Consider the following 12,648-nt stretch of genomic DNA (forward strand, 5'->3'; position numbering starts at 1 on the left):
GAATTTTGTTTACTTACCGTAAATTCCTTTTCTTCTAGCTCTAATTGGGAGACCCAGACAATTGGGTGTATAGGCTATGCCTCCGGAGGCCGCACAAAGTATTACACTTAAAAGTGTTAAGCCCCTCCCCTTCTGCCTATACACCCCCCGTGCTCCCACGGGCTCCTCAGTTTTGGTGCAAAAGCAAGAAGGAGGAAAAGATTATAAACTGGTGTAAAGTAGATTCAATCCGAAGGAATATCGGAGAACTGAAACCAAACAACATGAACAACATGTGTACACAAAAAAACAGGGGCGGGTGCTGGGTCTCCCAATTAGAGCTAGAAGAAAAGGAATTTACGGTAAGTAAACAAAATTCCCTTCTTCTTTGTCGCTCTATTGGGAGACCCAGACAATTGGGATGTCCAAAAGCAATCCCTGGGTGGGTAAAATAATACCTCGTAAGAGAGCCGTAAAACGGCCTCTTCCTACAGGTGGGCAACCGCCGCCTGAAGGACTCGTCTACCTAGGCTGGCATCCGCCGAAGCATAGGTATGCACCTGATAGTGTTTCGTGAAAGTGTGCAGGCTCGACCAGGTAGCCGCCTGACACACCTGCTGACCCGTAGCCTGGTGCCTCAAAGCCCAGGACGCGCCCCCGGCTCTGGTAGAATGGGCCTAGAGCCCTGAGGGAACCGGCAGCCCGGTAAGCTTCGAGAATTGGTTCCTTGATCCACCGGGCCAGGGTTGATTTGGAAGCCTGTGACCCTTTACGCTGGCCAGCGACAAGGACAAAGAGTGCATCCGAGCGGCGCAGGGGCGCCGTACGAGAAATGTAGAGCCTGAGTGCTCTCACCAGATCTAACCAGTGCAAATCCTTTTCACATTGGTGAACTGGATGATGACAAAAAGAGGGTAAGGAGATATCCTGATTGAGATGAAAGGGGGGTACCACCCTTGGGAGAAATTCCAGAACCGGACGCAGAACCACCTTGTCCTGGTGAACACCAGGAAAGGGGCTTTGCACGACAACATTGCTAGCTCAGACACTCTCCGAAGTGAAGTGACTGCTACTAGGAAAATCACTTTCTGCGAAAGGCGTGAGAAAGAAATATCCCTTATTGGATCGAATGGTGGTTTCTGAAGAACCATCAGCACCCCGTTCAGATCCCAGGGTTCTAACGGCCGCTTGTAAGGATGAACGATGTGACAACCCCCTGCAGGAACGTGCATACCTGTGGAAGTCTGGCTAGGCGCTACTGGAAAAAACACAGAGAGCGCTGAGACTTGTCCCTTAAGGGAGCCGAGCGACAAACCCTTTTCCAGTCCAGATTGAAGGAAGGACAGAAAAATGGGCAAGGCAAAAAGCCAGGGAGAAAAACCCCGAGCAGAGCACCACGACAGGAAATTTTTCCACGTCCTGTGGTAGATCTTGGCGGACGTTGGTTTCCTAACCTGTCTCATAGTGGCAATGACCTCTTGAGATAATCCTGAAGACGCTAGATCTAGGACTCAATGGCCACAGTGTCAGGTTGAGGGCCGCAGAATTCAAATGGAAAAACGGCCCTTGAGACAGCAAGTCTGGACGGACTGGTAGTGCCCACGTTTGGCCTACCGTGAGATGCCACAGATCCGGGTACCACGACCTCCTCGGCCAGTCTGGAGTGACGAGGATGGCGCGGCGGCAGTCGGCCCTGATCGTGCGTAACACTCTGGGCAACAGTGCCAGCGGAGGAAACACATAAGGGAGTTGAAACTGCGACCAATTCCGAACTAAGGCGTCTGCCGCCATAGCTCTGTGATCGTGAGAGCGTGCCATGAATGCCATGACCTTGTTGTTGTGCCGGGACGCCATTAGGTCGACGTCCGGCCTCCCTCAGCGGCAACAGATCTCCTGAAACACGCCCGGGTGAAGAGACCATTCCCCTGCGTCCATGCCCTGGCGACTGAGAAAGTCTGCTTCCCAGTTTTCGACGCCCGGGATGTGAACTGCGGAGATGGTGGAGGCCGTGGCTTCCACCCACATCAAAATCCGCCGGACTTCCTGGAAGGCTTGCCGACTGCGTGTTCCGCCTTGGTGGTTGATGTAAGCCACCACTGTGGAGTTGTCCGACTGAATTCGGATCTGCTTGCCTTCCAGCCACTGCTGGAACACTTTTTAGGGCAAGATACACTGCCCTGATCTTCAGAACATTGATCTGAAGCGAGGACTCTTGCTGAGTCCACGTATCCTGAGCCCTGTGGTGGAGAAAGACTGCTCCCCACCCTGACAGACTCGCGTCCGTCGTGACCACCTCCCAGGATGGGGGTAGGAAGGATTTCCCATGCGATAATGAAGTGGGAAGAAAGCCACCCCCTAAGGGAAGCTTTGGTTGCCTGAGAGAGGGAGACGTTCCTGTCGAGGGACGTCGGTTTCCTGTCCTATTTGCGTAGGATGTCCCAATGAAGAGGACGCAGGTGAAACTGCGCGAAAGGAACTGCCTCCATTGCTGCCACCATCTTCCCCAGGAAGTGCATGAGGCCCTTCAAGGGGTGTGCTTGACCTTGAAGGAGAGATTGCACCCCTTTCTGTAGTGAACGCTTGTTGATCAGCGGAAGCTTCACTATCGCCGATAGGGTATGAAACTCCATGCCAAGATATGTCAGCGATTGGGCTGGTGTCAGATTTGACTTTGGAAAATTGATGATCCACCCGAAACTCTGGAGAGCCCCCAGAGAAGCGTCGGGGCTGTGTTGGCATGCCTCTTGAGAGGGTGCCTTGATCAGCAGATCGTCCAAGTAAGGGATCACCGAGTGACCCTGAGAGTGGAGGACCGCAACTACTGTAGCCCTGACCTTGGTGAAAACCCGTGGGGCTGTAGCCAGGCCGAACTGCAGTGCCACGAACTGCAGGTGTTCGTCTCCTATGGTGAAGCGCAAGAAGCGTTGTTGCTCTGGAGCCACCGGTACGTGGAGAAAAGCATCTTTGATATCGATCGATGCAAGGAAATCTTCTGGGGACATTGAGTCGATGACGGAGCGGAGGGTTTCCATCCGGAACCGTCTGGTCTATACGTGTTTGTTGAGCAGTTACGGGTCCAGGACAGGACGGAAAGACCCGTCCTTCTTTGTAACCACAAACAGGTTGGAGAAAAACCCGTGACCCTGTTGCTGAAGAGGAACAGGGACCACCACTCCTTCTGCCCTCAGGGTGCCCAGCGCCTGCAGAAGAGCCTCGGCTCGCTCGGGAGGCGGGGATAACCTGAAGAATCGAGTCGGGGGACGAGAGGCGAACTCTAACTTGTAACCGTGAGACAGAATGTCTCTCGCCCAACGGTCTTTTACCCTTGGCAGCCAGGAGTCGCAAAGGCGGGAAAGCCTGCCACCAACCGAGGATGCGGATTGAGGAGACCGAAAGCCATCAAGAAGCCGCTTTGGTAGCGGCACCTCCGGTGGTCTTTTTGACTTAGACCGCCATGAATCGGAGAGCCCTTGATCTATTCAGAGGCCTTTTGGACGAGGAGAATTGGGACCTGCCCGCGCCCCGAAAGAACCGAAACCTCGACTGCCCCATCCTCTGTTGGGGTATGTTCGGTTTGGGCTGGGGTAAAGATGTATCCTTTCCCTTGTATTGTTTGATGATTTCATCCAAACGTTCGCCAAACAGTCGGTCGCCAGAAATTGGCAAACTGGTTAAACGCTTTTTTGGAAGCAGAATCTGCCTTCCAGTTCCGTAGCCACAAGGCCCTGCAGAGTACCACCGAATTGGCGGAAGCAACCGCCATACGGCTCGCAGAGTCCAGGACAGCATTAATAGCGTAAGACGCAAATGCCGACGTCTGTGTGGCTGCGTCAATTTGCGCTTGACCTGCTGAGATAGCTTGTAGCACCCATACGGCTGCAAATGCTGGTGTAAAAGAAGCGCTGATAGCTTCATAGATGGATTTCAACCAGAGCTCCATCTGCCTGTGAGTGGCATCTTTGATTGATAGACGCTATAAGATCGTTCACTATGGCGTCCCCGTCAGGCGTATCAAGATTGAGAGCGGCCTCAGGATCAGAATCCTGATCAGCTGTCTCCGCTTCATCATCCAGGGATTCCCCCCGCTGAGACCCTGACCAATATGAAGATGTCGAGGGAATTTCCCAGCGAGCTCGCTTAGACGGTCAGGGGCTGGGGTCTGTATCAGAGACCTCACTCTGGGATCTATGAGACACCCCGGGGAGACCTCTGGTCCAACTGAGGTGGGCCAGGGAGCAATGATTCAACAGTGCCCCTGTGCTGAGATACCGGTCTGGATTGCTCAGTGGATCCTGCCGGCAGAGGGGTCGTACATGCGGCGCAGGCAGCATAGTAAGCCTGTGGTTTGGCGCTCCTGCCTTTTATGGGCGCCATGCTGTCGACTTCCCTGAGCAACACAATATCTATACAGTATCAACTGTGCACCATACAGTGTAAAGCATATCTTATAAACATATGATTTAAAATTACACTCCTGCACAAATGTGGCTAGCACCACAGATGCTGCATACCCCCCGCATAAAGCGGTTGTGAGGCCACCAGGGTCCCTGCCTGGGTCTGTCAGAATTTGTCCCCCTCTGCAGCATTCAAGGAGCTGACAGGAATGGCTGCCGGCTTCTGAGGAGAGGACAGTGAGGGGGGTGGAGTATGCAAAGCATGCTCCAGCCCTCAGTGCTGCTCATCCTGCGCAGCGTCCCGCCCTTCCCCTGCTTGTCAGGGCTGTGGGCGGGAGGAAGAAAGACTAGGCCACAAAAGCCGGGGACTCGAGTAATAAACGCGGCCGCCGTAAAAGCGCGGCCGCGCGGAAGTCCCCGACGCACTACAAGTCCCAGCCGCGCCTCAGTGTTAAAAACATGGCGGCGGCGGTAGTACGGTAGTCCCCCTACATAAACACACTCAGCGACGCTGAGTGTGTAATGGCACATTAACCCGGTCAGCGCCGCGGTCCCCGGTGCACTAGCACACCCAGCGATGCTGGAGTGTTGCTGTGCGCGGTCCCCACAGGGACACAGAGTACCTTCAAGTAGCAGGGCCATGTCCCTGAACGATACCCGGCTCCTATCCAGCAGAGTCTTAGGAGCTGTGGATGGAGCACGGTCTCAGTGCCTGGAGACCGGTAAGATCCCACTTCACCCAGAGCCCTGAGGGGGATGGGGAAGGAAAGCAGCATGTGGGCTCCAGCCTCCGTACCCGCAATGGATACCTCAACCTTAACAACACCGCCGACAAGAGTGGGGTGAGAAGGGAGCATGCTGGGGGCCCTATATGGGCCCACTTTTCTTCCATCCGACATGGTCAGCAGCTGCTGCTGACCCATCTATGGAGCTGTGCGTGCGTGTCTGACCTCCTTCGCATAAAGCAAAAAACTGAGGAGCCCGTGGGAGCACGGGGGGTGTATAGGCAGAAGGGGAGGGGCTTAACACTTTTAAGTGTAATACTTTGTGCGGCCTCCGGAGGCATAGCCTATACACCCAATTGTCTGGGTCTCCCAATAGAGCGACAAAGAAATACAATATTTAAAGGGAAAAAAGACAACCCTGCTTGTGAGAGCTTACAATCTACAATGAGATGGGGGGGGGCAAGGTACAAGTGCTTATTTACAATGACAATCCAGCCATCTCAAGAAAATGGGGGATAGATAATGGCTTCGTGGATCAGTTGGCCAGAGCCTTGAGATGCATTTGGGTGCCATGGAGTTTCACGTGGGGTAAGTTTCTGAGAAGTTGGAGGGATTAGGTGAAATTAGTTTGGCTAGGGATTGTGATAGGCCGCCCTAAAAAGATGCGTTTTTAGGGTACGTCTGAAGCTGAGTAAGTTGTGATTCGCCCTAACTTCTTGGGGTAGAGCGTTCCAGAGGTTTGGTGCAGCTCGGAAGAAGTCTTGGATTCGGGAGTGGGAGGTTCGAATTAGTGTGGATGTAAGTCGAAAGTCATTTGCAGAGCGTAGAGAACGGGTGGGATGATAGACAGAGAGGAGGGTGGAGATGTAGGGGGGTGCCGCACTGTGGAGAGCTTTGTGGGTGAGAACAAGCAGTTTGAATTGGATCCTGTGATATATGGGCAGCCAGTGCAATGACTGGCACAAAGCAGAGGCATCCGAGTAGCGGTTGGCCAGATAGGTGACCCTGGCTGCTGCATTAAGGATGGACTGTAGAGGAGAGAGTCTAGTTAAGGGGGGACCAATTAATAGAGAGTTACAGTAGTCAAGCCGAGAGTGGATCAGGGCCACAGTGAGGGTTTTTGTCGTTTCCATTGTGAGAAAGGGGTGGTTTCTAGATATGTTCTTGAGGTGCAAGTGGCAGGAGCGGGCAAGAGATTGTATGTGGGAGGTGAAGGAGAGATCAGTGTCCAGTATAACACCCAGACAGCGGGCTTGCTGCCTAGGACTTATCGTTGTGCCACACACAGAGAGGGAGATGTCAGGTTTAGGAAGGTTGGAAAGAAGGGAATTTTGTTTACTTACCGTAAATTCCTTTTCTTCTATCTCCAATTGGGAGACCCAGACAATTGGGTGTATAGCTACTGCCTCCGGAGGCCACACAAAGTACTACACTTAAAAGTGTAAGGCCCCTCCCCTTCTGGCTATACACCCCCCCGTGGGATCACGGGCTCCTCAGTTTTAGTGCAAAAGCAAGAAGGAGGAAAGCCAATAACTGTTTTAAATACAAATTCAACCCGAGAAACAACCTCGGAGAACTGAACTGTTCAACATGAACAACATGTGCACCCGAAAAAAACAAATTTCCTAAGAAAAACAGGGCGGGTGCTGGGTCTCCCAATTGGAGCTAGAAGAAAAGGAATTTACGGTAAGTAAACAAAATTCCCTTCTTCTTTGTCGCTCCTAATTGGGAGACCCAGACAATTGGGACGTCCAAAAGCAGTCCCTGGGTGGGTAAAAGAATACCTCGTGATAGGGCCGTCAAACAGCCCTTTCCTACAGGTGAGCCACCGCCGCCTGAAGGACTTGTCTACCTAGGCCGGCATCCGCCGAAGCGTAGGTATGCACCTGATAATGCTTGGTAAAAGTGTGCAGACTCGACCAGGTAGCCGCCTGGCACACCTGCTGAGCCGTAGCCTGGTGCCGTAATGCCCAGGACGCACCCACGGCTCTGGTAGAATGGGCTTTCAGTCCTGATGGAATCGGAAGCCCAGCAGAACGGTAGGTGTGAAGAATTGGTTCCTTGATCCAACGCGCAAGGGTGGATTTGGAAGCTTGCGACCCTTTACGCTGACCAGCGACAAGGACAAAGAGTGCATCCGAGCGGCGCAGAGGCGCCGTGCGGGAAATGTAGATCCTGAGTGCTCTCACCAGATCCAATAAATGCAAACCTTTTTCAAATTGGTGAACTGGATGCGGACACAAAGACGGTAAAGTGATATCTTGATTGAGATGAAAGGAAGATACCACCTTGGGAAGAAATTCTGGAATTGGACGCAGAACTACCTTGTCCTGGTGAAACACCAGGAATGGAGATCTGCATGATAACGCCGCCAGCTCGGACACTCTCCGAAGAGACGTGACCGCCACTAGAAAGGCCACTTTCTGTGAAAGACGAGAAAGGGAAACCTCCTTCATAGGCTCGAAAGGCGGCTTTTGGAGAGCAATTAGAACCTTGTTCAGGTCCCAGGGCTCCAATGGCCGCTTGTAAGGGGGGACGATATGACAAACCCCTTGCAGGAACGTGCGTACCTGAGGAAGTCGCGCCAGGCGTTTCTGAAAAAATACGGATAGCGCGGAGACTTGACCCTTAAGGGAGCCAAGCGACAAACCTTTTTCCAACCCAGACTGCAGGAAGGAAAGAAAAGTAGGCAATGCAAAAGGCCAGGGAGAAACTCCCTGAGCCGAGCACCAAGATAGGAATATCCTCCACGTCCTGTGGTAGATCTTGGCGGAGGATGGTTTCCTAGCCTGTCTCATGGTGGCAACCACTTCATGAGATAAACCTGAGGCCGCTAGGATCCAGGACTCAATGGCCACACAGTCAGGTTCAGGGCCGCAGAATTCAGATGGAAAAACGGCCCTTGAGACAGCAAGTCTGGACGGTCTGGTAGTGCCCACGGATGGCCTACCGTGAGGTGCCACAGATCCGGGTACCACGACCTCCTTGGCCAGTCTGGAGCGACGAGAATGGCGCGGCGGCAGTCGGACCTGATTTTGCGGAGCACTCTGGGCAACAATGCCAGAGGTGGGAACACATACGGTAGCCGGAACTGCGACCAATCTTGAACTAAGGCGTCTGCCGCCAGAGCTCGGTGATCGTGAGACCGTGCCATGAAAACCGGGACCTTGTTGTTGTGCCGTGACGCCATCAGGTCGACGTCCGGCATCCCCCAGCGGCGACAGATCTCCTGAAACACGTCCGGGTGAAGGGACCATTCCCCTGCGTCTATGCCCTGGCGACTGAGAAAGTCTGCTTCCCAGTTTTCTACGCCTGGGATGTGAACGGCGGATATGGTGGATGCCGTGCCTTCCACCCACGTCAGAATCCGCCGGACTTCCTGGAAGGCTTGCCGACTGCGTGTTCCCCCTTGGTGGTTGATGTATGCCACCGCTGTGGAGTTGTCCGACTGAATTCGGATCTGCTTGCCTTCCAGCCACTGTTGGAAGGCTTGTAGGGCAAGATAGACTGCTCTGATCTCCAGAACATTGATCTGAAGGGTGGACTCTTTCCGAGTCCACGTACCCTGAGCCCTGTGGTGGAGAAACACTGCTCCCCACCCTGATAGACTCGCATCTGTCGTGACCACCGCCCAGGATGGGGGTAGGAACGACTTTCCTTTTGACAATGAGGTGGGAAGAAGCCACCACCGGAGAGATTCCTTGGCTGCCTGAGAGAGGGAGACCTCCCTGTCGAGGGACGTCGACTTCCCGTCCCATTGGCGGAGAATGTCCCATTGTAGTGGACGCAGATGAAACTGCGCAAAAGGAACTGCTTCCATTGCTGCTACCATCTTCCCTAGGAAGTGCATGAGGCGCCTCAAGGGGTGCGACTGGCCCTGAAGGAGAGATTGCACCCCTATCTGTAGCGAGCACTGTTTGTCCAGTGGAAGTTTCACTATCGCTGAGAGAGTATGAAACTCCATGCCAAGATATGTTAGTGATTGGGTCGGGGTTAGATTTGACTTTGAAAAGTTGATAATCCACCCGAAACTCTGGAGAGTCTTCAGTGCCACGTTCAGGCTGTGTTGGCATGCCTCTTGAGAGGGTGCCTTGATAAGTAGATCGTCCAAATACGGGATCACGGAGTGACCTTGCGAGTGCAGGACTGCTACTACTGCTGCCATGACCTTGGTGAAGACCCGAGGGGCTGTCGCCAGCCCGAAAGGTAGAGCTACGAACTGCAGGTGTTCGCTTCCTATAACGAAGCGTAGAAAACGCTGATGCTCTGGCGCAATTGGCACGTGGAGATAAGCATCCTTGATGTCTATTGATGCTAGGAAATCTCCTTGAGACATTGAGGCGATAACGGAGCGGAGAGATTCCATCCTGAACCTCCTGGTTTTTACGTGTTTGTTGAGCAGCTTTAGATCCAGGACGGGACGGAACGACCCGTCTTTCTTTGGCACCACAAACAAATTGGAGTAAAAACCGTGACCTTGTTCCTGAAGAGGAACAGAAGTCACCACTCCTTCCGCCTTTAGAGCGGACACCGCTTGCAGCAGAGCATCGGCTCGGTCGGGCGGTGGGGAAGTTCTGAAGAAGCGAGTTGGAGGACGAGAGCAGAACTCTATCCTGTACCCGTGAGACAGAATGTCTCTCACCCAACGGTCTTTGACCTGTGACAACCAAATGTCGCCAAAGCGGGAGAGCCTGCCACCGACCGAGGATGCGGAGAGAGGAGGCTGAGAGTCATGAGGAAGCCGTCTTGGTAACGGTTCTTCCGGCTGGCTTTTTTGGGCGTGATTGAGTCCGCCACGAATCTGAGCCCCTCTGATCCTTTTGAGTCCTTTTGGACGAGTAGAATTGGGACCTGCCTGAGCCTCGAAAGGACCGAAAACCAGACTGTCCCCTCCTCTGTTGAGGTTTGTTTTGTCTGGGCTGAGGTAAGGATGAATCCTTACCCTTGGAGTGTTTAATGATTTCATCCAAACGCTCACCAAACAATCGGTCACGAGAAAAAGGCAAACTGGTTAAGCACTTCTTGGAAGAAGAATCTGCCTTCCATTCTCTCAACCACAGGGCTCTGCGTAAAACCACAGAGTTGGCTGACGCCACCGCCATACGGCTCGTAGAGTCTAGGACAGCATTAATCGCGTAAGACGCGAATGCAGACATTTGAGAGGTCAAGGGTGCCACCTGCGGAGCAGATGTACGTGTGACCGTGTCGACCTGTGTAAGCCCAGCTGAAATAGCTTGGAGTGCCCATACGGCTGCGAATGCTGGCGCCAACGACGCTCCAATAGCTTCATAGATGGATTTTAACCAGAGCTCCATCTGTCTGTCAGTGGCATCTTTAAGTGCCGCCCCATCTTCCACTGCAACTAGAGATCTGGCTGCAAGCCTGGAGATTGGAGGGTCCACCTTGGGACACTGTGTCCAGCCCTTGACCACGTCAGGGGGAAAAGGATAGCGTGTATCTTTAAGCCGTTTGGAAAAACGCTTATCTGGATAAGCGTGGTGTTTCTGGATTGCGTCTCTAAAGTCAGAGTGGTCCAGAAACGTGCTTAATTTACGCTTGGGATACCTGAAATGGAATTTCTCCTGCTGTGAAGCTGCCTCCTCCGCAAGAGGAGCTGGTGGAGAAATGTCTAACATCCTATTGATGGACGCTATAAGATCATTCACTATGGCGTCACCATCCGGGGTATCTAGATTGAGAGCGGCCCCAGCCTCAGACTCCTGATCAGTTACATCCGCCTCATCACACAGAGAGTCGTCCCGCTGGGACCCTGACCAGTGTGATGAAGTTGAGGGTCGCTCATAGCGAGCCCGCTTAGGTTGTCTGGGACTGTCGTCCGAGTCAGAGCCGTCACCCTGGGGTGCATATGACACCCCCGGAGCTAGGAAGTGGTCCAGCTGAGGGGGACCAGGGGGCAATGGATCAACAGTGCCCATGGTCTGAGTTACTGGTCTAGACTGCAATGTTTCAAGAATTTTAGACATAGTCATAGACAATCTGTCAGCAAAAGCTGCAAACTCCGTCCCTGTCACCTGGACAGCATTTACAGGTGGTTCTCCCTGGGTCACCTCTAGCAGCGGCCCCGGCTGAGCAATTGCCACAGGGGCCGAGCACTGCACACAATGGGGGTCAGTGGAACCTGCCGGTAGAGTAGCCCCACATGCGGTACAAGCAGCATATAAAGTCCGTGCCTTGGCACTTTTGCTTTTTGCGGACGACATGCTGTTATCTCCTTGAGAAATCTAAGGAGGGTATATAGCAGAAAACCACCAGCGACTGTACAGTGCAAAGTATTGCCAGCACAAAATACAAAGTACACTATGGCACAAGTGGGGGAGAGCCCTTGAGGGCTGCTTACCGCCCGCTGAAAAGCGGGTGTGAGATCGTAGAATCCCTTGTCTGGGTCTCCCAGCCTCCCCTCCGCAGTTCAGCGTGCAGGCAGGAATGGCTGCCGGCGTCCTGTGAAGAGGGGCGGACCGTGGGCGTCCCAAACAAAAGAGCGGGAAACTGCGTCCCCCTGTGCCTAGTGTGAGGGCTGGAGTATGTAAAACAGACTCCAGCTCTTAACGCTGCTGGACTGTACAGCGTCCCGCCCTCCTCCTGACTTGCAGGTCCGGGGGCGGGAACGATACGAACTAGGCCGCAAAAGCCGGGGACTGTAGTAATCTAGCGCGGCCGTCATATATGCACGGCCAGCGCGGAAGTCCCCGGCGCACCACAAATCCCAGCCGCGACCAGTAAACACTGACCCCAGCGGCCGGATCGGCCGATCGTACAAAGTCACCTCACTCAGCAGAGCTGTAGTGAGTAACGGCACCAGCGCAGCAGCGCTGTTTACCCCGGCGCACTAACACACCCAGCAATGCTGCAGTGTGCGTGCGATAAGCACGGGGACACGGAGTACCTTGATGGAGCAGGGCCCTGTCCCTGAGAAAACTCCGCTCCGTATCCAGCAGATCCTCCAGGGGCTGTGGATGGAGCACGGCCTCAGTGCCCGGAGACCGGTAAAGTCCCACTTCACCCAGAGCCCTAATGGGGATGGGGAAGGAATCAGCATGTGGGCTCCAGCCTCCGTACCCGCAATGGGTACCTCAACCTTAACAAACACCGCCGACAGAAAGTGGGGTGAGAAGGGAGCATGCTGGGGGCCCTAGTATGGGCCCTCTTTTCTTCCATCCGACATAGTCAGCAGCTGCTGCTGACTAAACAGTGGAGCTATGCGTGGATGTCTGGCCTCCTTCGCACAAAGCATAAAACTGAGGAGCCCGTGATCCCACGGGGGGGTGTATAGCCAGAAGGGGAGGGGCCTTACACTTTTAAGTGTAGTACTTTGTGTGGCCTCCGGAGGCAGTAGCTATACACCCAATTGTCTGGGTCTCCCAATTAGGAGCGACAAAGAAATGGAGGGAAAAGAAGAAGTTCAGTTTTGGAAAGGTTAAGTTTCAGATAGAGAGCAGACAAGATGTTGCAAACTGCAGTCAGGCAATCACTGGTGTTCTGTAGTACAGCGGGGGTGAGCTCAGGGGATGAGGTGTATAGCTGTGTGTCAT

The 12,648-nt window shown here is 53.6% G+C and overlaps 1 protein-coding gene across 1 annotated transcript in view; it reads right to left on the bottom strand.

The window, feature by feature from the left end:
* RAD50 (RAD50 double strand break repair protein) overlaps nucleotides 1–12,648 on the bottom strand; it is a 330,429-nt gene that overhangs the window by 194,500 nt on the left and 123,281 nt on the right. The gene's annotated exons all lie outside the window — the stretch shown is intronic.

The sequence above is a fragment of the Anomaloglossus baeobatrachus genome, chromosome 4 (assembly GCF_048569485.1).
Source record: "Anomaloglossus baeobatrachus isolate aAnoBae1 chromosome 4, aAnoBae1.hap1, whole genome shotgun sequence".
NCBI classification, from domain to species: domain Eukaryota; kingdom Metazoa; phylum Chordata; class Amphibia; order Anura; family Aromobatidae; genus Anomaloglossus; species Anomaloglossus baeobatrachus.